General features: G+C 29.5%; 1 long non-coding RNA gene across 1 annotated transcript in view; it reads left to right on the top strand.

The window, feature by feature from the left end:
- The first annotated feature begins 1,248 nt into the window (after positions 1-1,248).
- LOC147802059 (uncharacterized) overlaps positions 1,249-24,986 on the top strand; it is a 93,753-nt gene continuing 70,015 nt past the window's right edge. The window contains exons 1-2 of the long non-coding RNA XR_015430239.1: positions 1,249-2,421; positions 15,135-15,186. This is a non-coding gene — a long non-coding RNA (uncharacterized LOC147802059). The remainder of the gene's footprint in view (positions 2,422-15,134; positions 15,187-24,986) is intronic.

Raw genomic sequence — 24,986 nt, 5'->3', positions numbered from 1 at the left:
TAATAGCGTATTTAAAATATCAGAACTTTTAAAACCATGCAGAATTGTTAATCAATAATTTATGAAATAACCTTTGAAAGATAATTAGCAATTATATCGGCACGAATGAAGCACGTCGAAAAGTTGTGGTCTAATATCCATCATAATATTCTGCTAAAAGTATCGAAATTAAAAGTATCGAAAATTAAAAGTATTGAAAGTAACGAAGTAGAAATACAAAGTAGCAACTGCCGAAAAAACAACAAGAAAAAAATTTTCATAAGTCATTTATATTGATACTAAAAATTTGACTGAATATTCACATACATGAAAATGATCGCAAAGTCACATGAATTTAAGATAAAGTCAGGACATATAAAGAGCGTCAAAAGTGAGTACTAAAATTCGAAATTCGTGTATCGTAATAACGTATCGTAATAATATAATCAGACGTTGCCGAGAGGTGGAAATAAGCGGGTTTCAGGCTATACCTAAATATCATTTATTGAGACACATTCCTAAAGAGCTAGCATTCAAGTCACAAAATCGTTGTGCTCCTCAATAAAAATTAGAGAAAATCTTCCGAAGTAAATTAGTTGAATGTTTCATTTTAGGGAATAAAGGAAATCATTCTAATTGGTCTATGGGAACTTAGTTTTCTCACGAGTTAGCAAGGGGAAAAAATTTCAAGGTCAATTAATGCATACTTGAACTAAAAATAGATTAAAAGACATCATGTGAATTTTAAAATGTGAGAAAGAGAGTTTTGTTTTCAATAGAAAATTAAGGAAGAGATTTACAGAAAAGGAAAAACAGAAAGATTGGTTGAAGCTTTTTATGTTAAATATATACAGTAAATATTGTTGTTCTTTGAATTTAATAACTATTTCATTTAACTAGTTTTTTTAACGACTTTATTTTTCTTATAAAGCATTTTTTTTTTTAATTTTAGATATGACAGCCTAAATGACAGAGTTTCGCCAGCTTTTAGATTATTATAGACTTTCTTCTAAGCTCATTTGAACGACATTGGAAGCTGGCAGCTCTCCACCATCTCGTTCGACAGCTCCAGAAAGGTCTACAGGCACAAAAAAAAAAGCGAGCGTTTAAGAGTTTCGATACACCTTCTCCAACTGACACCAACAAAAAAGATGTTAAAGTTGACGCAAATGATGATTATGATGAAATTTGTTTGTCAGCGAGTGAAAGATTCTAACGACCCATCTGTTAGTGTCATCCCATGAAGTTGAAGTTTTGCGAAAGAACTCTGCATTGTATTCGGTGAAAATTTTCGCTCCATCTGCCACAAAATCTGTTAAAAATAGCCTTTAATGCTCCTTCCGAGAAGAAACTCTTGCATCTTTGCTAGCTGATCAACATAATCGCACAGGTTAAACTACAGTTTTCGTTTTGTCTATTTTTATTTTATAACCGTAATTGAACAGGCGACCCAATTTTCGGTTTTACGACTAATATTCAACTACATAACCTTGTAATTTTGAAAATAATCCAGAAGACAAGGACTCCTGGATCAAGAAATTGCCTTCGCGGAGGAAGTAAACCGCATTTGCCTGACATGGAGGGGAAGACCACGCCATGGTTAGCATGACTGCAAGGGGACTCTAACCTATGATCCGTCTACCACTGAGTATATTTCACGTCAGCACTGTGGTCGGTGTAAGCCAGATGCGGAATTCGCATCAACAAGCAATCGCCGGAATTCGAGCCCGGTTAACCTCAGTGGAAGGCGAACGCTTTATCCCCTGAACCATCACGGCTCTTTTGTCTAGTTAAATAAGAACAGATCAGGGCTTGCATTACCTACATATGAGTTTGCTCTGCAGATTGGCGAGGTGGCAAAAAATGGCTCAATTTATCGAAGGGATTGAGTTCCAAAGGACTGTTAGAGGCGAGAGCTTGACAAGAGGCTCTACAATAAAAGAGAATTTTGTGATCGGAATGCCTGGAAAAGTGTTTCATTGGACTAGATGAGAGTGATACTTCGATTTGGATAAGCTGAGAATTTTTGTTTTGGATGAAGCTGATGTCATGATTTCGACTTAGGGGCATCATGATCAATGCTTGCGTAATCACCGCAAGGTGTCTAATAGTTGTCAAATGATGCTGTTCTCCGCCACTTACTCGCCTGATGTGTTTTGCGGAAATGATTATAACTGAACTCATAATGTTGCAGCTGAACTATGGAGGCCGGAAAATGTCAAGCAGTTCTATGTTATGTGTCACACCATCGAAGGCAAAGATCCAGAATTGTCCAATATCTGTGGTTCCATATCAATCGGTCAGGCCACTATATTTTGAAGAAGACCTGCAGCTTGGTTTGAAGCCCGACTGACTGCTGATGGACGTTCTGTTGGTAATTTATCTGGAGAGTTAGAGCTCAATCAATGACTGGATACACTGACTCGCTTCAGAGAATGGAAGGTACGTGGCCTTTCTTTTTATCTTTATTACATTACTAATTCTTTTTCCTTATTTGCTGGTAAGGCAGTGCTTAAATAACTTTCATTTAAATCTAGGAAAATGCAATTGATAACCTTCTTAATAGTAAATAATGAATTCTAATTTTGAATAATAATTTTTTTACCTAATTGTGTAAAATAATTGTTAAATTAAAAAATAGAATAATCCTCTCAATATTGAATATATTTAAAATTGCGCATAGATTGTTTTTATGGTGGCCAATGTAATCAAGAAAAGAATTCCTTGTAACTTTCAAAATTATTTTGCATTTGTTAAAATATATATAAAAAATTTTCAACAATATGAAGGAGAAAAATTATTTGAGCGCATATCCTTATCAGGGGTCTGTTTAGAAGAAATTTGGGTCCGTTTACGGACCCTTCACAAAATATCGTTTCATAAAAACGGACCCTTCACAAAATATCGTTTCATAAAAACGGACCCTTCACAAAATATTGTTTCATAAAAACGGACCCTTCACTAATTTATCTTTTAATCCGACCCTTCACAAATTTGTTTATCTTCATTATTGTTTTGCTGATCGATTAAACCCTTCCCAGGAAGGGAGGGGGGAAAGAAAGATAGATGTAAACGAACTAAATTTTGTCTTCGGCAGACGCTTCTTCCTTTATTCGTCCGAAATGAATATTCTGCATTCAGCAGTATAGACTAAATACCAAATATTTATATGTCGCATCGTTAATTTAATAGCTGCAATTGCTGGTTATTTTTTAAAATTTAATTTTTTTAATTATAATTTTACTGTGTTGAGCATAATCGTGTATGTCTTTACAATTTAAAAACTCCTTGAAAAAGTTTTTATTATAACGGACCCTATTTGCACAAATTCACAAAAGCGGACCCTGGTTGAAAGAATGTGACTTAACGTTTATTTTATATTCACAAATTACGAGTAATTTTTTCACAATTTTGCGAAAACGGACCTTTTACAAAATGTCTGGACAGACCCCTGCTAATGATGTCATTCTTTTACAGTGTTAAAAAAATACTTTTTGAGTGCTTGAAAAAACTTATTTTTTGTTGAAAAATTTGGCTGCGCATCCTGTATTAATAATGTAAATATTTATATTTGGCTCTGTAATCATGAAAGTTGTAACATTTATTTCAACGTTAAAGTGAACGGTATAAATAAATTTACTACCACTTTTTTTAAATTCGGTATTTTTCATACGTTGGTTACTTCTGGAGGGAAAACTTAAAATTTTTAGTTTTTGAAACACTTTTTAAATAAAAATTTTCTGGGAAACTTCTCACTGAGAATGAGGAACTCTGGATTTCGAAAGTTCTGCCAAAAAACGAGGATAGTAAACTGTTGGTCTAAGTACGTACATATCAAAGTACGACTTGAAGTTTTTCTAAGTTTGTAACCGCCTGAATTTACATAAATTTCTTGTCGTACTTATCAGATTTCTTTTTACATGAAGAGACTTTCTAAACTATTGTGGAGATCTGAAACATCTGATGATAAATTTTAAAAAGCAAGAAACATCGTTTATGATCTAGATTTTGCAACGACTTTAAACAATTTGGCTGGGGTTCGGATAACCCGGAAACTTTCGTAACAGCCACTTTATGTCTCAAAAACACATAAAATTTGAAGGAAAACATTCAGACGTGCTTGGATTTTATAAAATGGTAATTGTAATTTTAGAAGTAAAAATATTAAACTTAGAAGCAGTGTCGACTTTGTTTGTTAATGAGAACCTGTCCAACATGGGTGAAAGCCCTTATATAGCAAGACGGAAAACGGAAAAACCTGGTACGTAAAACATTTCATTCCAGCATTTTTTTCGAAAAAAATGAAATATCTGTAACTATCAAGATTTCTTTTATAATTCTGGCATATATATAAAACTGCTTCTTTTCCAAGATGAAGTAGATATTGTTGAAAAACTCCCCAAAACTAGCTATAACTGAAATGGTTTTACTACCAGCCTTTCCTCTTTTCCGTCTCGCTTTCACCCCTGCTGTCCAATATTGAGCCTTAACATCTTTCGAGTTTACGAACGCTTTTAGGATTTTAAAAATAAACTGAAGGCTTTAAATGACCAACCTGTTTTTGAAATAATCCATTTAATATATTTTAAAAGCTTGAAAAACAGTTTGTGGAAAGACGCTGAATTGATACCCGTTTAATTTTTTGCATTTTATAACTTCTTTATTCAGCTGCAAATAGAAATTTTGAAAACTTCACTTCCGCGTTAGTGGAACTCCATAGTATAAAAAGAATTATAATTTCTAGCTCTTAAATATGGAATTGATATTAACAATGTATTTCATGTTGCATTTATAAAAATAGGATAGTCTTAAATACTATCTAGTATTTTTACGATTTCTTTAAATTGAATGAAGTGACCAATATTATAAAAGTTACTTGTGTTTTATGTATACAAGTACAGTTTTTTATTTATATCTATTAACGTATCTAACGTAGCTAAATAGGCAAGTAAGATATCGTTACCTATGCATATCATTGCGCTAAATCGAATGAGAATAAGACCAATCTGTCTGATTTAATAGTATAGCAGTTCGAAAATTTATTAAGGTTTTATGTGCAGAAAGTACAATTTTTCGACTTAGACTTACAACACCTTATGCAACTGACATTGCTATCTAGACAAGTGAGGCATTACTTCAAATTTAATTTTTTACTCTTAATCCGGTAAAATAGTCCTTTGATATAATTTCTGAGAAGAAATGAAGGTTTAATGCGGGAAATGTAAAAAAAAATTAAATAAAAGAGGATTGGTTTTCCTGAATTCAATGTCATATTTACTTATTATTGTAAAATTTAAGAATTTAATTATTGGTATAAGATGATTTAATTAAAAATTACAGGACATAATTTAGGACAAATTTATTGTAACACATACTATATAAATTCAAATGTATTAAGAACTAGAAAAAAAATATGTTGCATTAGGAGAAATTGTTTTATGTACCCTATTATTTTTCTTATAGGCCTTAAGCGTATTTTACATTTTAAATAACACAAGAATCAGTGTAAAAAGTAAAACATTTACTAACAAGTGTATTTTCAATTTTGAATTATTGTTTTTAAATTTCAATCTTAAAAACAATATTACATCTCTTTTCTTTTACACCAGACAAACCTAACAGGGTTCCTCAAAATATCTGAAATAAAAGAAAGAAATTACTATCATGATAGAATTTTATCAACACATTATTAGACTAAAAGAGATTAAATGCCTTTAATTTGAAATCAGTTAAGCCTTCAGGTATCCCTCAGATACTTACTTTAAGTTTGATAGATATTTTGATTATTGTTCTAAGATTATATTCTATACAACTAATGAAAGATGGGAGGTATAATTGGTTTTATAGTTTTTATGATTAGACTGAAATTTCTTTTAAAAAATAAATGGTATTTATAAATGAAGACTATTGAAAATGAAACTATATTGAAAAATTAGTAATTTAAACTTACATACTTACTTACATTGTAGGATAGTAAGGGATTAATAGATAAATGTAAAGTATAAATAAAAATTAAAGTATCTATAGTTAACTTTGAATAATAATGAACAAAATATTATGCAAATCATCATACACCAAACAAAAGAGGGGATGAATGTATTAAGAATATGTATTTTTAAAAATTACTGAAAAATGGGGTAACTTTGTGAGAGATAAGGTAAATATTTGCCACACATGTTTTCTGAGTTTTCTAGTTTTAAAATAAGCTTTTCTAAAATTTAAAGTAATTCGTAGGAAATATAAAATAACTATTTCACAAATAAAAAAAATTAAACTTTTTCAAAAATCAAACACATGCTTTTACATTCAACAGGTATAAAAAATTGAAGGGAAATATTAAAATTTAAAAATAAAGAAACACAATCTTTATTATATTTTATACTTTATAATAATGCAACAAAATTTTGCATTTATAACACATTTTTCGTTCTATTGAAAATGAAACTATATTGAAAAATTAGTAAGGTAAAATTATGTACTTGCTACCATTACAGGAAAGTAAAGTATCTATAGATAAATATGTCTTAACTTTGAATAATAATAAACAAAATATTATGCTAATCAAAATACACCAAAACAGAGAGGGGACGAATGCAGAAGCAGATAAGAAAATAAAAAGGAAAGGGATTGTAGAATATAGAGCAGTTTGAAGTGTGGAATTTTTAATTTTAAACATTATTTTTATATAATATATTCACTACCTTTTTTTAAAAAAAAACTTTTTAATAATTACCATAAAATGGGGTGACTTTGTGGGGGACAAGGTAAATATTTACCGAGCATGTTTTCTGAATTTTCTAACTTGCATTAAAATAAGCGATTCAAAAACTAAAGAATTCTTAAGGAAAATTAAATTTTTTTTCCAAACAATAGAAAACATGTTTTTTTAATCAACAGAAATAAGGATTAAAATTTAAAATTAAGAAATGCAATCTCTTATGTTTTATATTTTAAAATAATAATGCAACAAAGTTTGGCGAGATGCTTGGCTATTATTTTAATGTGAAATGCCAAAAAAATCCTTCCTCTATATTAATTTAAAAATTATTTCTATGAAAAGTAATGAAAGTTTTGATTGGAAAAAATTATAATACGTTTTAATGTTATTAGTTTAATGTAGGGTTGCACAAAGTTTTTTGAGTAAAGGGCCACTTGCACAGCAGGTTGGCTAACGAAGGGCCGCAGATGTATTTAGACATGTTAATGACAAATGTAGTAATGTTTATTTAAACATTAGCGTTCCATTTTTTTTTATCAATTAACTTAGTAATATCAATAACTTAGTAGTGTTCCATTATTGAAATTCATTCAAAAATAAAAAAACTTATACTTTTTTTTACAAAAAAAACAACTTCCTATTTTTATCATATGAACAATATATTTATCAAAATAAATAAACATTGAAGAAAAGAAATGTTTTTTCTATCATATCATGCAATACGAAAATTCATTTTAGAATTAAATTCGAATAAATAAAAAAAACTGCAATGACACAGAATGAAAGTAGGAAAAAGTTTAGTCCTAATTAAGTAATATAAATTCAAATTAAATATTTTAATTGAAGAAAATTTATGGGTTTTAAACAAAAGCCTAAAATAAAAACAAAACTTTGATAGTTCAAAATAAAATTCAATGCTTATTTTGCAATGTACTTTATTATATTATTAATTATTAGATTTTCTTAAATCGTAATCATTTTCCTTTTTTTTTATCGAAAAACATCACTTAAGCAACAAAAAATTGAAATCTAAACTACAAACAGTGAGTAGTTTAAAAATTCACGTTTTCCGTCATTTTATGAATTTCTCAAGTTGCAATAACATTGCATTTAAATTAGGGAGGGATGTAACGAGTATTTGACCCTTCTTAATATTTTTTAAAAATGTATTTTTCCAAGTTTTTTTTCATTTTTGAATTTTTATAGATATTACTTTTTTTTAAATTTATAATCAGACAAGTCAATTTTGTCCTTTTTTCGATACTTTGAGAATTGAGAAGGATTTTTTTCCATATTTCGCTGTTTTTATTATAACCCAGCATTTTAACAGAACGTCTCATACTATTAATTTATTATCACTATTTCCCTGTACTGTAATATAAATAACCAGTAACATAGAAAAGTATGATTTTCAGTATTAAAGTTTTGTTTCAGGAACTAAGAAAAATTTGTTTTTTCTGTTTTTCTTTTTTTAGGTATTTTTAATATGACGTAGCATTTTCTTTGAAAATAAAGTTACGAATAAAATTTATTTTATAGCAATTTTGTTTCTTCTAAAATTATGGCAATGAGAAACATTTAAATTGAGATTTTCGGCATAAAATTTTCATTTAAAAAATTAAGAACGTTTTTTTTTTTCTATCTTTTTGTTTTCTTTAAATAAAAAAAAACTTTTTTTAGACGTTTTCCTTATAACGCAGTAATTTTTAATAGCATTTCTGTTAACTTAATTCTTTTTTCTTGGCTTTTTCTGGTAATTGAAAAACTGAGATGTTCAGCTTTAAAATTTTTTTCCAAAAATTAAGATCGATTTTTATGTTCTCTGTTTCGCTTTTCAACATTTTCAAAAACATTCTTGATTGACCTTATTTTTTGGAGTTAATTTATGAATACATTTTTCCAGGAAATATTATTCTGAGAATTGAAATTTTAGTTTCAGTGTTGCTATGCTGCTAAAAGATTTTGCTATTTGGCCCCAAGTGTACGGCGTTCAGTCGATTTTTTCTTTTTTTTTGCCGAATATTTGATTTTTGATCAAATCACAATTCATTACCATATTCGACCAAATCATATTCGTTGCGGAAATAAAAACGAAGGAGAAATAACTAGGATTTACGATGAAACTGTACTGAAATACCGTATCAAAAAGGGATAATTTAATTGCGCGATTAACAGTCACGTGTCGTAATAACATCTAGTTAAATAACAGGATCGTCAAAATAACGTGGAAAAGTATAGAAATAATTGGGAAAAATATATTTATGCTGAACTCATCACAAATAAAGCGTGTCAAAAGCATGATTTAAAATTTGTATGTCGTAATAGAACAATTGGAATTTCTTATAATACGTGGGAACGCATAGCAATAACTGGCGAAAAAAATTGTTGAAAAAAAATAGCAAGAATTGCAGAAAAAAAGATAAAATATCTCTTAGATTTGCGATGAAATCGTTACAAATAAAGTGCACAAAAAGTGATTATTTAAATTTGCGATCTGAAACTCGCGTCGTAATAAAAATTCCGGGTTTTCGAAATCACGTAGAAAAGCGGAAATAACTGTTAAAAAAAAATCATTTATATTTACGATAAAATCGGCTATTTACTAAAGAATCTGTTAAAATTGATTGTGTCAAAACGTGATGACTTAAAAATGCGATTAAAAATTGCCATTTTTAAATTCTTTTTTACTATGCTTAGAAGCTCTCGCGGGCCGCACTTCAGCAGTCTAAGGGCGGCATTTGGCCCTTGGGTCGCAGGTTGTGCACCCCTAGTTTAATGCGAACAAATAATTGTTACATCATACTCATAAAACAAATTTGAAGAATGTTTTTTTTTTATTATTCAAAGTTAACTATTGATATTTTACTTTTCTTCAATGGCAGTTAGTATGTAAGTTTACCTTATTAATTTTTCAATATACTTTCATTTTGAATAGTCTTCATTTATAAATACCATTTATTTTTTTAAAACAAATTTCAATCCAAACATAAAAACTACAAAACCAAATATACCTCCCTTCTTTCATTCGTGTATAGAATAATCTTTGAACTATAATCAAAATATCTATCAAACTTCAAATAAGTTTCCGAGGGATACCTGAAGGCTTAACTGATTTCAAATTAATATATTTATAATCTCCCTCATTCTAAATAATGTGTGGGGAAAATTTTATCATGATAGTAATTTCTTTCTTCTATTTCTGATATTTTGTGGAAGCATGAAAGGTTTGTCTGGTGTAGAAGGAAAGAGTTGTAATATTGTTTTTATGATTGAAATTGAAAATAAAATTAAAAATGAAAATGAATAAAGTTCTAAGTATTGACATTTTTTAATTGATTCTTGCATAATTTAAAAGGCAAAATACGTTTAAAGAGCCTATAACAAAAATAGCAGGGTACATAAAAAGTATGCTATTAATAAAATATTGTTTGTTTTTCTAGCTATTAATAAATTTGAATTTGTTTAGTGCGTAAATTAACACGTTACAAATTTGTCCTAAAATAAATCCTGCAAAATTTTAATTAAATTGTCTTACATAAATAATGAGTATGTAAAATTTTACAATAATAAATTGTAAGCATGAGATTGAAAATCTTCTTGTGTTTCTGACAACAATTTGAAAAAAATTGTTATTTCATGAAAGTGATATTCATGATAATATTTGCAGTTAATGCAATGTAAACCATTTTATGACAATAAAATTCTGAGACATTAAAATTCTGAGACATTATTGTATAGACAAGTTCGTCATTATTTATTATGTATTTTTAGGCTAAATTTTAAGAAAAAAATTTAATTGCTTTGATAGTTGATTCGTTCTGATGTTATAAATATCTTATGACTAAAAGGTAAGTCTAAAGTTGTATATTTCATACACTAAATCCTTATTTCTTCTAAACAATTATTTCAAACGACTACTTTACGGGATTAACCATAAAAAATTAAATAGGAAGAAAAGTCTCACTTGTCTAGATAGCAATGTCAGTTGCATAAAGTGGTATAAGTCAAAGTAAAAAAATTGTTCTTTCTACACAGGAAACTTTTATAAATTTTTGAATTGCTAAAGTATTAAATCTGAGAGCTTGGTTTTATTCGATTTAGCATATACGATACCTCACTTGCCTAGCTTGCAATGCTAGATACGTAAATATGTATAAATAAACCTTACTTTTATACATGAAACATAAATAACTTCTATAATATTAGTCACTGTTCTGGCATTCATAAGCCTGGAAAATGACAGCCAGGATAATGACAAATTCGCCATTTTATAGCATATAACTTAATTTTAATTTAATATTTTGGCCTAAGACGTTTATATTCTGCAGAAAACAACAGGGTTTCTTAAAATAACTCAGATAAATCTATGTAGTTTATGTTATCAATGATTTCACGAAAACAGGAAAATGACAACACAAAAACCTACTCACCTTGAAAAACTTTTTGAAATAGATTTTGAACCAGAAAATTGGTTCTTTATTCATGCAACAAGATATATTCATATAGGAGGGCATCTAATCACTCTATTAACATAAGATATTGATCGCTGGCTCTATCTATTTTGGTTATAAACCACTAAATAAAAGTAGCCAGGAAAATGGTATTTTCTTGGGACAAAAAAATTATTGACAGAAAAAAATATTTAAAACGAAGTTTTTGTAAATAATACCCTATGCGGATATTCTGGAAATGCTTACACCGGTTGAGATAAAAAAAATAGATATTGAAAAATTTATGGGAAGTTTTGAAGCTAGTTATTACTGGAAACATTGTTTGGGACATACCAAGAAAATTACATTTTGAATTTCAATTAAATTTTTTAACTATACAAAACAGTCAATACTAGTGCAAAGTCATTTTAAAATGCTAACAGAAATACTATTTATAAATTTCGTTAAAAACAGTTTTTTTAGTATTATAGTATTAGATCTTGGAGTAAGGGAAAGTGAATTGTCATATTTCGTGAGAATCACCCATATACCGTCTCCTCGGCGAGAAACAGGTAGGGTTTTACCTTCATTTTGACAAAGCAAATGGGACTCATGCTTAGCGATAAAATATGAAGGGGAAAATGAAATAAAAAATGTGAAATAAAATAATTATTTAATTATAAATAAGAACTTTTAAAACACACTCTTTTTCAAGCTCTTAAAATATATTAAATGGATGATTTCGAAAACAGGTCGGTCTTTAAAAGTATTCGGTTAATTTCTTAAAAGTGCTTAGCTGACTTAAGAAAAGGCACACTAAAAAAATAATAAAAATAAAGCGTTCGTAAACTCGAAAGATGTTTAGTCTCAATGTTTGACAGGGCTCTCAAATGAAGAGATTCTTATAAATAAAATTATCTCTACTTCTAAACTTAATATTTTTACTTCTAAAATCACAATTGCAATTTTTTTGTACAATATAGAAACTGTATAAAAACTAAGAATGCCTGAATGTTTTCCTTTTAACTTTGCCTTTACTTTTTTAAGCTTGTCCACAAAAAGAAACTAACGTATAAGAAATACCGAATTTAAAAAAGTGGTAGTAAATTTATTTGTATCGTTCACTTTAACGTTAAAACAAATGTTACAACTTTCATGATTAGAAAGCCAAATATAAATATTTATATTAATACATTCTCGTTGGTAGAACTATTTTGTTTACGCAAAATAAGTTCGAATAATGCAATTTTTTTTACTGTCTTTTAAGAAGACGCTAGGGCAGTATTCGGTTTATACGTTTGATAAGATTAGAGAGAAAAGAATTAAAATAAAAAGCTATGATTCTGTTAGCTGATCTTATGAAAATAATTAAAATTTTTATTTTCGGAATGTAATACTACAGTTCTAATCATAAATACCTATATTCATTATAACATTACGGTGTGTAAGACTGTTTCATTTATTTTATATAAATGCTGATGATGAAACAATTTAGTTTTTTTTATCATTTATCTTTTCGGGAGGAAAAAGAAACTTTTTTTTAGAAGACTAAAATGCTGGGAGTTAACTGTTTTATGAACTAAAACTAATTAGACATTCTAATTAGATATATTTGAATTATCTGCTCCCTCCTTTAGTGGCCTGTGGTGATAAAAGTTTTGAATACTTATGTACTAGTGAATTGGTATTGAATAATTGTTGAGGTAGCTACGCTACATTACTCCCCCACCAGAATTTTATTTGGGATAGAATTCTATGAATAAAAACATGAAACAGCAATCTCATAAAAACAGCAATAAGCAGTGTATGATTTATTGCTTTTTTTATGAGAGGCCGGGAGTGCTGTATTAGGATCACCGGATTTTAAGCGGTGATTTAAAGAGCTGTGTTAAGGTCACTGTTGTGTCGCTGATCACTCATCTGTTTCTATTAGCAGTGTTTACTGCTCCCCGTAGTGTGTGATCGAGACTGAGCAGCAACAAAGCGAGGAGGATAATGTCGCATTTGCAAATAGAAAGTCAACTGTTTGTCTGTCTTCTATCCATCAAACTAGAAGTACTCAAATCGAAGTGAGTGTTTCAGTGAGAGGTAGACGTGTTGTTAGAAGCAAGCGTGTTTAAATCGAAGTGAATGCGACTATCAAGATAGGCGTGTTCGAAGGCGTCCAGTGTGAGGAGCATGTTAGCGGAAGTTTCAGTGTTATCTGTCAAAGCGAACATCAAGATAGAATCGAGTTAACATGTTTTATATACTTGTGAATCGGAGTTGAAAAATTGTAGTGGTAGTTAGTCTACAAAGTTTTTTAACATTAATATTTGTACACGGAAAATTATTGGTACAGTTTTTTAGAAAAAATTGTGTTGGAAAAAAAGCTTCTGTGAAACACATTTTTTTCGCTCATTGTAAATGATTTCTATACTTATTATATTTTAATTAACAGAATTCAACTAAATTCAGTAACAAGATCAAAATTTGCCTCTTAAATTTCTAATTAAAAGTTTTTACAATTCCGAATTGGCATTATATAAGGCATTATACGAATTGGCATATTATGAATATAGAAATCCTATGCTTGCTCACAAAAGCTTTTCATTAGCCTACCTGCTAAAAAGTTTTTTGTTTTTTTGAAAGAAAAAAAAAGAAAACCTAAGTGTTTTTTAGCGAAAACACTTCTTTGCTAGCTAAAATAATATTATTTTTTTTTATAACCGTCGTTGAACAGCCGACCCAATTTTTTTGGGCTATCCATTATGGCTACCAATGTTCAACTGCGTAGCCTTGTAATTTTAAACCCAATACTGAAGACTAGGGAAGTCCTGGGTCAAGTATTGGGAGAAATTTTGCCTTCGTGGAGGCCTTTTAAATGGAACTAACCAGCATTTGCGTTACATAGAGAGGAAAACTACCCATGGTTAGCCTGATGGCTAGGGGTACAAGGGGATTTTTCTCCTAGTTTAAGCTCTTTATTGAAAATGGGTAATCATCCAAAAGTTTTCGTTAGCCCATGATCCGAAACAAGATTTGTCTTTAAAAAATTAAGGCTTAATTGTGAAATTGGCTACCGCAAAACTGAATTTTACCTCCGAGTGTTAGCTCACTATGAGAAAATATTAGCCTATTCCAACCAAACAAAACTTTTTATCCAAAAAGAGTTAGCCAAGAGCCCAAGTCGCAATTTTTGATAGTTTTCCCTTAATGAACCAACATAATCTTGATGGTAGCCATCAATAATTCCATCATTAACCATTCTATTTTTTGTTGGTAACCAACATAAGTAACAATCACCCCAATGTAGAAATTCTCACCGATTTATGACGGTCCAACATAAGAATAGCAACTTGTTTTGATGGTTTGTTCATCATAGTTTCTACCATAGTTCGTTAGAAATCAAATAGAGCGTTTGCCTTCCAATTCGGCGAACCGGGTTCGAATCCCAGTCGATACGAATTACATATCCGGCTTGTATTGTACCGACCACAGTGCTGACGTGAAATATCCTCAGTGGTGAACAGATCGGAGTCCCTTTGCCGTCAGACTAACCGTGGGAGGTTCTCGTGGTTTTCTTCTCCATGTAACGCAAATGGGGGTTAGTTCCATAAAAAGTCCTCCTCGAAGGCAAATTTCTTCCAATATTTGATCCAGGAGTTCCCTTGTCTTCTGGATTGGGTTCAAAATGACAAGGCTACGGAGTTGAACATTAGTTGTCGTAAACCCATAAAATTGGGTCGGCTGTTCAACGAAGGTTATAAAATAAAATTAATAAAAAAAAACCTTTACTCGCCAAGTTGGCGTGAGTAAAAATACTGGTGAGAGTAGCGAGCACTGCAAAGGAATAAAATAATAAATTAAGAAACTAAATATTTTTTTGTTTAAGATTTTAAAAAGCAGATAAGAATGCAACTTTTAAATAAGAAATGGAATTGTGACATACCATGCATTTTTTAGTGTACGATTTAGACTGCTTTTTTTGAAGTATGGTTCTACTATAGCACCTATTTTTGTTATAGGAGAGAGTTATGATGTCGATTGAGCTGAATAACGTAGTGCAACAAAATTTAGGTACGAATATAATTTTCATGTTTTATTTATTTTGATACCTTTATGTGTTTTGACCAAAAATTTAAAATTTTCAATATTTTCTTTTCAAAACTGCAACACAAATGGATAACTACTGCAACATGAATTCTGCTTTACAGTGTACAAAAAAAGAATAAATGGACCACTCTAAATAATTTTTGACCTAATGTTTGGATCTTCTCTCTCTTGGTCTCATTCTGAATGATTCGAGGGGGTCCTTTCAAACATGCCAATTAATTTGTTCAAACATTAATTCATTCATTTTAAGTTACGAGATCTGACACAAAAACGTACTTTCTTTGAACAAACATATCGTCTGATTTCTAAGGGAGGTAGATCTTCCATATGTACAGTCCCAAAAAAAAAAACGAATCACCCTGAATAACTTTCTTTCTAATGATCGGATTTTCACGAACTAAGTGTCAATCTTAATGGTTTCTGGGGGTGACCTCAAATATGTTAATTAATTAGTGCTAACTATTAATTAAGTTACGAAATCAGACACAAAAACGTACTTTCTCTGAATAAACATATATTTTTTTTTACATATTTGGAATCTAGACACTTGGATTAGGGGGGGTAGACAAAATTTTAAAAAAATTGGGTGGTAAATTGGGCCGCAATAAAGGTTTATATATTTGGCGATAGTCCAGAAAACCGCCAAAAAAAGTCGCCTGCGCAAATAAATATTTTAAGATAACCCATTGACTAATTCAAAAGAGGAGTGCTTAGTTTTACTAGGTTGCTACGCAACCAAGCTTTGATAGTAAAAAAATTGAAATAATGTTCAGTGATTGCTCGGAGAGGTTTAATTTATTGTTAATAGAAAATATCTCGAAGTTTCTTGGCAATAAACAATTTTTTTAGGGGATTTCTGTCCAAAAAGCAAAAAAAAAAAAATTTATTTTAATCTCCTTTGAAAAGTAAATTTGAATCGATTTATAAATTATTTATGATAGTTTTTAGAATTTACATACATGAACTTTTTATCTGATATTATTTAGATTACACTGTTTTTACTATATTTATTCGAGGATTTTATACTAAAATCAAATGAACATAATTATAGCTATATACAAAATTTCAGGGATAATCATTTTTACAGCTTTAATCGAGTCTTCTAGGCAAGAAAGTGTGAAGAAAAAAAAAGTGCTTGAAAAACAAAATGTAGATTGTATAATAATTCTAAAGCACATTCACAAGGTTTTCTATAATTTACGATATTTCTTTTTTCTATAACTCAAGGAATTGCTGAATGTTTAGTGGCATTTTAAAAAGATTGAAATATGTTATGTTTAAGAATAAGATATTGAAATAATATGTTGCATATTGTAGGATTCATTGTTTAAAAAATCGCTTCATTCTACTAGATATTTAGGTTACATCGTTTTCTTTGATTAAAGATGATTAGCAAATAGCATCCTCATGTTTCGATACATTCAGAAACTTATACGTTCGCAAATTTACCATAAAATGTCGCACAGCATATTCTTCATTTACGATAAGCTACATTTACCACCAAATACTGCTACTATGGTTATTTTTGTTTTCTTATATATATCTGATGCTCTCTTTTTAAGCAGAGCTCGTAAGATCCTTAAGATACTGAAATGGGGGCACAAAAACTTAAAAGATAAAATATTTAATTTCATTAACTCAAAATATCTGGTGTCAAATTGTTAATTTTTAAGTTAAATATAACTTTTACAATATTGATGTTCTTACGTTTTTAAAGACCACATGAATCCTGATGAAATATTAAAATGCATATGTTTACTTTAACGAGTGTAAAATCCTTATCAAAATAATGATCAAGATCCAAATGTAAAGCAGTATAATTGACGATAAAAACTCAAATGGCTTCAAAACATATGAAGAGGGAAGTAAAAGTCGACATGTTTCGAGATTTCAAATATAATCGCCCATTCTCAAGACTTGTCAGGCTTGGATAACTTGTGACTTTTATTATTGGACGCTGAAAACATGTCTATTTTTATTATCATCTATTATTTTTTTTAAATCAATGAAGTTTTTATATTTTCGATTCAGTTTCTTGGGATTATCCATTTAGTTACACAACATATAAAATTATTTCACTCGATATTAAAATAAGTTTTACATATGTTATAGGCACTGGTTCTTAGATTGAAAAAATAATAATTCACTACTTTGTCAAAAAATCAATGCAGTAAAAAAAAATTATTTTTTTTTTGCTGCAAGCCTTAACATTTTAATTTAAGATCATAAAAAAATTCCGTTTACAATTGAAATTTCAAAAGTCGAATGTGAAAATGGAATGTCCACTAGTACCAGGAATCGAAATTAAATAGTTACCAGGACAAATTTTTTAAAAAATAGCGTTTCCGTCCTACTCGAAGTTGTTTGAAAAGGTATTTTTTATATATCGATTCCAAAGTTTATTCTACATATATTTCAGGGTATACTTTCGGAGTATTTCGATCGAGTTTAATTTTACACCCTTATTTGCTTAAAATTATTAAATAATTTACTTAAAATAAATTATTCAAGCTACATGATTTAATGCATTTATAATATAATAATAAACGGAGCTTCCAACGCATATCCTTAACCTTAATACCGCTATCATTAAATAAATGGAATAAGCTTAGATAAATAATAAAAGTTAATTTTTCCCTCGCTTTAATTTTCAAGGAATAATATGCTTCGATCAAACAGATTTCATTCTGGAAATAGCGAAATTATTGAGTAGGTCCCTTGGAGCAATATCATTCTTATCCTCTTTTGACGAAATATAGGAAAAATTAGTTTTCTCAGTTTCTGTAAAAAGTATGTTAGCCAACTTGCCACGTTTTTATTTTAATTTTTTTTTATTAAAATAAGTTCGAAAATTGTGTATTTTTTATAGCACTTTTTTTAAAAATCAGATGACTCTAAAATTAGCACAGCTTCGGAATCCTTACAAATTTCAATTTTTAGTATTTCCTGCTTAACAAAATAAGGCATTTTCCTGTTAATAAATTATACTACAATAATATCTTGGAAATCATGCTAAAGTAAAAAATTAAACAAAATTACCGTTAAATATAATAATTAATAATTAAAATTAGTATATTATCAGAAAAAAAATCTAGTTGGTATCATAAAGAGTAAAAGATGTAATGAAATAATTAGTGAATCACACGTGGTCAGATAATTAAAAATTTAATTTCACAACCAAGATAGTAGGACGACATTTAAGATACTGAGATATTTTAAGACACTAAAAAAATTGGCTACGTATTCCACAGCTGTTCGGTATCTTTATCCTCTTTGTAGTGACTTATAAAACATCAACACTATTTTAGATAATCTAAGTTGAAGTCACAAGAAACAAAAAAAAAGACAATCAATAATTTATATTCTTTTTTCAAAAAAAAATTGTATGCTAAGTAAATAATCAGCTGTTTTGCCTTAAATAATTTTAAACAGCTAAATGTTTTTAATTTCTTAACAAGGTATTATTCTTAGCTAGCAGACAATAATTCTTTAAAAAAAAACTTGACTATAATTTAAAAAGGAAACCTAAATTAAAGAAAATGTAAATTAAAGTTCTAAAAACATTTTTTAGTATATTAATCAAATAATAAACGTAAAATGGTAAAGAATAAGATTTTTAAAATGTCAAAATTTAATTAAATAGTTGGTAAAATAGTTCTGCGATACACTTCCAGAAATTTCTTTTAAGATTAGGATGATATAGGGTAAACCAACAAATGAAGGAGCATTTCATAGATATTTCTTAGAAATAAGATTTTAAACGTTTTAATTTAGACTGATTGGTAACAGTAGCTTACTACCTAACAATAGGAAGTCATCTAACAATGCATTTAGTTACCTGGTCTTTGAGTCTTCTCTGGAAAAAGTTTTTGAATTTGTTAGTATCTGTTCAAAGCCTTGTTTCTTTGACAAAATTATAAGGTCAGTGTTTGTTGTTATCTGTTTAAACTACAATTAATTGCATATAATAATGTTTTTTTTTCTCATTGTGAAAAAAAGAATTCAAAATATGGTCATTGAAGTTACGTTTTATTTATTTTAAGCATCATAACATAAGCAAGTACTGAGATTAGGGGGTGTTTATTAACTAGATTACCGAACGATGAAAAACCAATGAATAAACAAGTGTTCCTTTACTGGGATTTTTTCAAGTTAATGAAAATAAAGGAAATTTTTAATTTTCTTGTACCTTTTGTCATATTATAAATCAAAATTATGTTAAAAATAAAAAAAACAACTTCTAACCAGTGAAGGAACAGGCATGTTCCTTCACTGAGAATAGATTTCCCAGTGAATGAATAGTATGTGTGAAATATGATTTTACATGGATAATTAGTAGTTCAGCAAAATAGAGGACTCCTAAAATTCAGTTAAATGTTGTATGAATAGTTCCTATAACAATTTCATTTAAATATGCAAATTTAATTGCTAAATTTATTTAAAGAATTATAATAATAATTTATTTATTATTTATCTTTATAAATGTAGTGATTAGTTATTACATCATACCTTAGACACCTTAATAAACTATGTTTATTAACTAAATATAACAACTAAATATAATAATAAAAGCTTGAATGGAAAATTTCCTTGCAGGATTTTGTGCCAATAATTAGCTAAATTATTATCTTATTGCCGTCTTTAATGTCCTAACGGGAACTGGTAGGAAAAATCCATTTAAAGACAATTATCTAGGTGAAAAATGGATGAAGTTTTTTTTAAGGTGATATCCACCGATAACTCAGTGCAATGCGAAGATAATTTCAAAAGGCAAAACTTCCCTTAGAGAATAATATTCGAAATACTGGTTTTAAGAACTTCAGAAGAATCTTCAGGAGGGCTTCCTTTTATAAAGTGATTGCATTTACAATGCGAATGAAACAAGAGTTAAATACTGCCCTTAAACGGGAAAAATCTTCGGCCTTAAAAATTATAAGGATTTATATTCTAAAGTACCTAGGAAGGAAAAAGTACCTCCATTGGTAGTTTTTCCTTACAGAAGAATTCGTTGAGATATTACAGAATCAGTCCCTGCTACATATTTCATTGGAAAAAGCTATTCATGAAATGAAACGATGACCGCAGCAACATTTTACAAATGTATTGCAAATGTTTCTACCCATGGCCAATTAAAAATGCAATCAAATTCCATATTTTGCTTCTTCTGGATAAGTATAAATCTTATATCAATTTGTTACTGAGCAAGTTTTGTTCCTCAAAACAAATTTTCTGGTTTAGTTTTCTATACTATTCATGGAAATCTCTCGTTAGATCTTGAAAACAAAAGAATTGTAAAACAATATGTCTAGAAAATTTTACATCCATTTTTAAATAAGATTTGAGGCATCAACTGATGAAGTTAAAATGCTTTTATGAAATGCGATATTTTTCCATTCGATGTAGAAAACGTTGACTGTAACAAATGCATGCAAAACAGACACCAAGAGTTAATGAGCAAGACAACTTATCATTAAAACACATGCTTTGAGAGTAACGATGCGCTATTTCTTCAGAAGCTTGAGAAGGAAATCTCGCAAGTTATGTTGCAAATTTTTAAAGGAACATTGACAGAAAAGTTTAATCTCCCAAATATCCAATAGCCTGTGCTTTCTTCAGTAATGAAGAATTTATTTCAAAAAGAACAATTGCATAATCAAATTTTGGCTCTGAAGCTGAGACAACTAACATTAATAATGAAAGTATCTTGAAAACTGATTTTGAGATAAGTCCTCTTGAGGCATTGTTAGTTGCAAAAACAATTGGTTTTATAAGTAACTACTAGATATAAGTCAATGAGAGATGGGTTTTACTCAAACTTCGAAACTCCTTTTTCTCATTTATTATCCAGTGAGGAATTCTGGAAATGGAACTGGAAAATCAAAAGAAATTTTGGAGATACATTTACATTGACCCAAAATTTGGAAAAAAGAGGAAGGTTAAATCAAAAGAAAAAGAAATAAATTACTCATGACGAAGAGAAAAAAAAATACTTAAAAAGATTTTTAAAAAAAAGCTTAAAAAATATGGGGAAAAGAGTAAACAAAAAAATGACCGAATTATAATAATAATAAAAACATCATCGGATTACACAATGATAAACATTCATAATTTAGAACGGACTATTAAACTGTGAGAAAAAAATGAAAAACATTTTTTTAAAATTATGTATTCAAACATATTTTACTTTCCATTCCATGACTGAAAAAAAAGTAGTATTTTCTACATTAACTATGGTTATATGTCGTAATTCCAAGAAAAATATTGTTTTTTTTATACATTTGTGTGGCCTATGGATTCCTAACGAGCATCAAACATTCTCAAAATCAAGTGTTCATTCACTGGAAAATTTAGTGTTTATTCACTGGTAAGAACTGTTCCTTCACTTGGTCATCTTACTACTTATTATTTAAACCACCAAAAGCTTAAAACAATATTATGTAAGTTATCTAACTTTTTTTACATAATTTGCATTTAATAACAAATATGTCGACACCATCATTTAGCTAAAATTACAAATTTTGAAATTTTTATGAATTTTTTTTAAAGGCAAGCTAAGCTTATGTGTTCCTTCATTGTTTAGTTTACCCTATAAGATGTTAAGATGTTGAGAAACTTGCGATGTTGTGAGAGATGTTTAAAAATGTTGACTACGTATTTTTATTAATATTTATAAAATATATATTCCAGAAATTGATAAATTTATTATTCCAAATCTATGCATACGTATGTATATTATTGAAATTGTATCAGTTATTGAAAAACAAAATAAGAAAAATAAAAAATAATCACTTTGAATAATCACAATCTGGTGTATTTTATCAGAAGCACGCTTTTTTAAAAATAGACATTTGTTGAATAAAGTGTTTTTTATTCAAAATTCTTTACTAAATTGGAAATAAATTATTAAATGACTAAAAAAGAAACATCGTATTTCATAGTGTGAAAGAAATAAAAATAAAAAGATTAGCAAACGATTATTAGCAAAAAAAATATGAATGAAATTTTACGCTACGCGTAAAATTCCAACCCAAGTTTATCAATTCCTCCCAAGTTTATCACATTTTAATATTAATCGCCCCAATCAGTTATTTCTTTGTTGTCGCCAAATTATTTTTTTAAAAATAATTAATTTTAATTTTTCTCAGCTTCTAATAAATAAAAACAGTTGAAACTTGAGATTTTTCAATTGAAAAATATGTAGATTAATATGGTATAAAAAAATTCATACCTTATAATTCAATATTTTTTCATCCCCACTTTAATTAAATAATAAAAAATAATAAATAATTATTAAAAATAATTTTTTGCATGAAATTAGCTTTGGGTAAATGAGTTTTATGAGTGGGTGCAATTTTTTTGGAATTGCTTCATTAGTTTTGAAAATATGACTGAAAACGCAAAAAGCGAAATTAACATTAAGGGGTACGAACTTTGAATCGCTCTCCTGACCAAAACCACATTTCCCAGATTGCGGCTACCCCCTATATTTTGAAAATAAGAAATCCAAATATGTAAAAAAAAAATGCATGTTTATTCAGAGAAAGTACGTTTTTGTGTCTGATTTCGTAACTTAATTAATAGTTAGCACTAATTAATTAGCATATTTGAGGTCACCCCCAGGAACCATTAAGATTGACACTTAGTTCGTGAAAATCCGATCATTAGAACAAAAGTTATTCAGGGTGATTCGTTTTTTTTTGCGGACTGTACAGCCCGAAAGCCTAAGAGAATAGCCGGTAAGAAGGCTGTGGCATAACTATAACTACGTTTATTAAGCATCAATTCACTGTAAGACATATTAACTCGATTGAATCTTGAGGTACTTTTGATAGATGAAGGTTGACATGGTCGTTTTCTGCTTTTCCCTTATTCGTGACATGCTGACGTTCTATGAACAAGCTTACTTCGATGTATGGTACACATTAAAAAGTTGACTTTCTATTTGTGACTGAGTCATCGTCCTCCTCGCGCTGTTGCTTCTCAGTTTCATTTACACACAACGTGATCCTGCGCACTCTAGACCAGGGGTTTCCAACTGGCAGCCCGGGGGCCGCATCAGGCCTACAAAGCCTTTTTTTGTGGCCCTCGAACTAAAATATATTAGTTGTAATTTTTTACGGACAATTTTCGTAAGAAATCTATATGGGTTTAAAATACTTTTCTCGTTAATAAAAATCTAATTTCTTTGTTTCTGTGAAATTTAAGATATCAACGGAGCAAAAAAAATTTATTTCTCAGGTTTTGCATCCAAGAAAATATTTATTCAAATACAAAAATAATTGTGTATGTTGCTCTTTTTTTATTTACTTATTTATTTTTTCGTATTTTGTGAATATAATTTAGCATGCGTGTATCAGAAATTTTCGTGAAGAAATTCTCCTATTCAACTTTTTGAAACCACTGATTTAGGACGAAAATATTTACGCACACATTTGTAAATTTTAAATGTAAATATCTATTCTCTGGTGGTTGCAGCAGACAAACCTCAATTTTCTCATTGAATATTTTGGGTGCTACTATGTAAGTTTTAATACTAACCTTTTTAAAGTTTTAGATCTTAACAATTAGATATCTGTTGCACATAAATTGTTTAATATATAGGTGCACATTAAAGTTAGTGTAGCCCGAATTTTTATGATTTATTTAATATTTTTAAAAATATTATTAATAACAATTAAATATTTTTAAAAATCTACTTCTTATTTTAATTTGTAATTCAATACTTTTGTTTTGTGCAACTTGGTAAAAATCTGATAGTAATATTTAATGTTCCTTCAAACGTAAAAGAGTCCTGCATAAAATTTTGATAAAGTTGCTGCCCACCATTTGATTTTTGTGTTTAATTGTGGCCCCCGGTCTCATGCAAGTTGGAAACCCCTGCTCTAGACTGTTAATAGCAACACAGGAGAGACCACATACACTACCATGAACTGAATACAACTCTCACCTCAAATGCTCAAAATCCGGTAAACTTAATACAGTCCTAGTAGTATCCGTTCGTCGAATTGTATCCCTGATAAAAGTCTGGTGGCGGAGTAGTATGGCTTAACTATCATTGCGATTATCAAATATCAATTCATTAGTATATAAGACCTGCTAACTCAATCCAATCTTGAGGTACCTTTTGATAAATATAGGTTGGCATTGTCGATTTCTACTCTCCCCACAGTCTGTATTGTAGGCCTTTAGGGCAGCTTTCAAGGGTCGGTGCCATTGTTCTATCATTCCATTACTTTGAGGATGGTAAGGTGAGGATCCCAGATGATGCCCACGAGATGTGCTAGAGTTTTGAAGAGTCTACTCTCGAACTGGTGACCCTGGTCGATCGTTATCACTGAAGGTGACCTAAACCGGGCAGTCCCGCAGTGGACTGATCATAAAGATACGTTTCCCAGTAGAACACCGAACTCAAGCATCACTCGCTGCGTTCAGTAAGCGGGTGGGTGACCCGTTTGACCAGCCTGCGTAGGGACCGAGACTGTGCGGTATCGGTCCTCGTTAAACTGTTCTACCGTTAAGTGCTCTAGTTCGAGAGCAGGTCGTCGGGCCGCCAAGCAGGAGAGCCATCAAATTTTTGATGGAATGTCTTCGGATCACCCCCAGAGAAGTTTTCCAGACAGTCGCCAATAGCTCATTGTGTAGCTCTAGTGAGAGGTAAATAAAGTACCTACCTACCAAAGCGAGCAATACAGCTTTTAAATAAAGTTACCGTCTCTTCTGTAATCGGAACAGCTACCACCCCTCTAGTAAGTCTGTCGATCATC

The sequence above is a fragment of the Parasteatoda tepidariorum genome, chromosome 11 (assembly GCF_982258835.1).
Source record: "Parasteatoda tepidariorum strain Cologne lab strain chromosome 11, Ptep-v5.0, whole genome shotgun sequence".
NCBI lineage: Eukaryota > Metazoa > Arthropoda > Arachnida > Araneae > Theridiidae > Parasteatoda > Parasteatoda tepidariorum.
The sequence above is the reverse complement of the archived record's forward strand: the minus strand, read 5'-3'. Positions and strand labels throughout refer to the sequence as shown.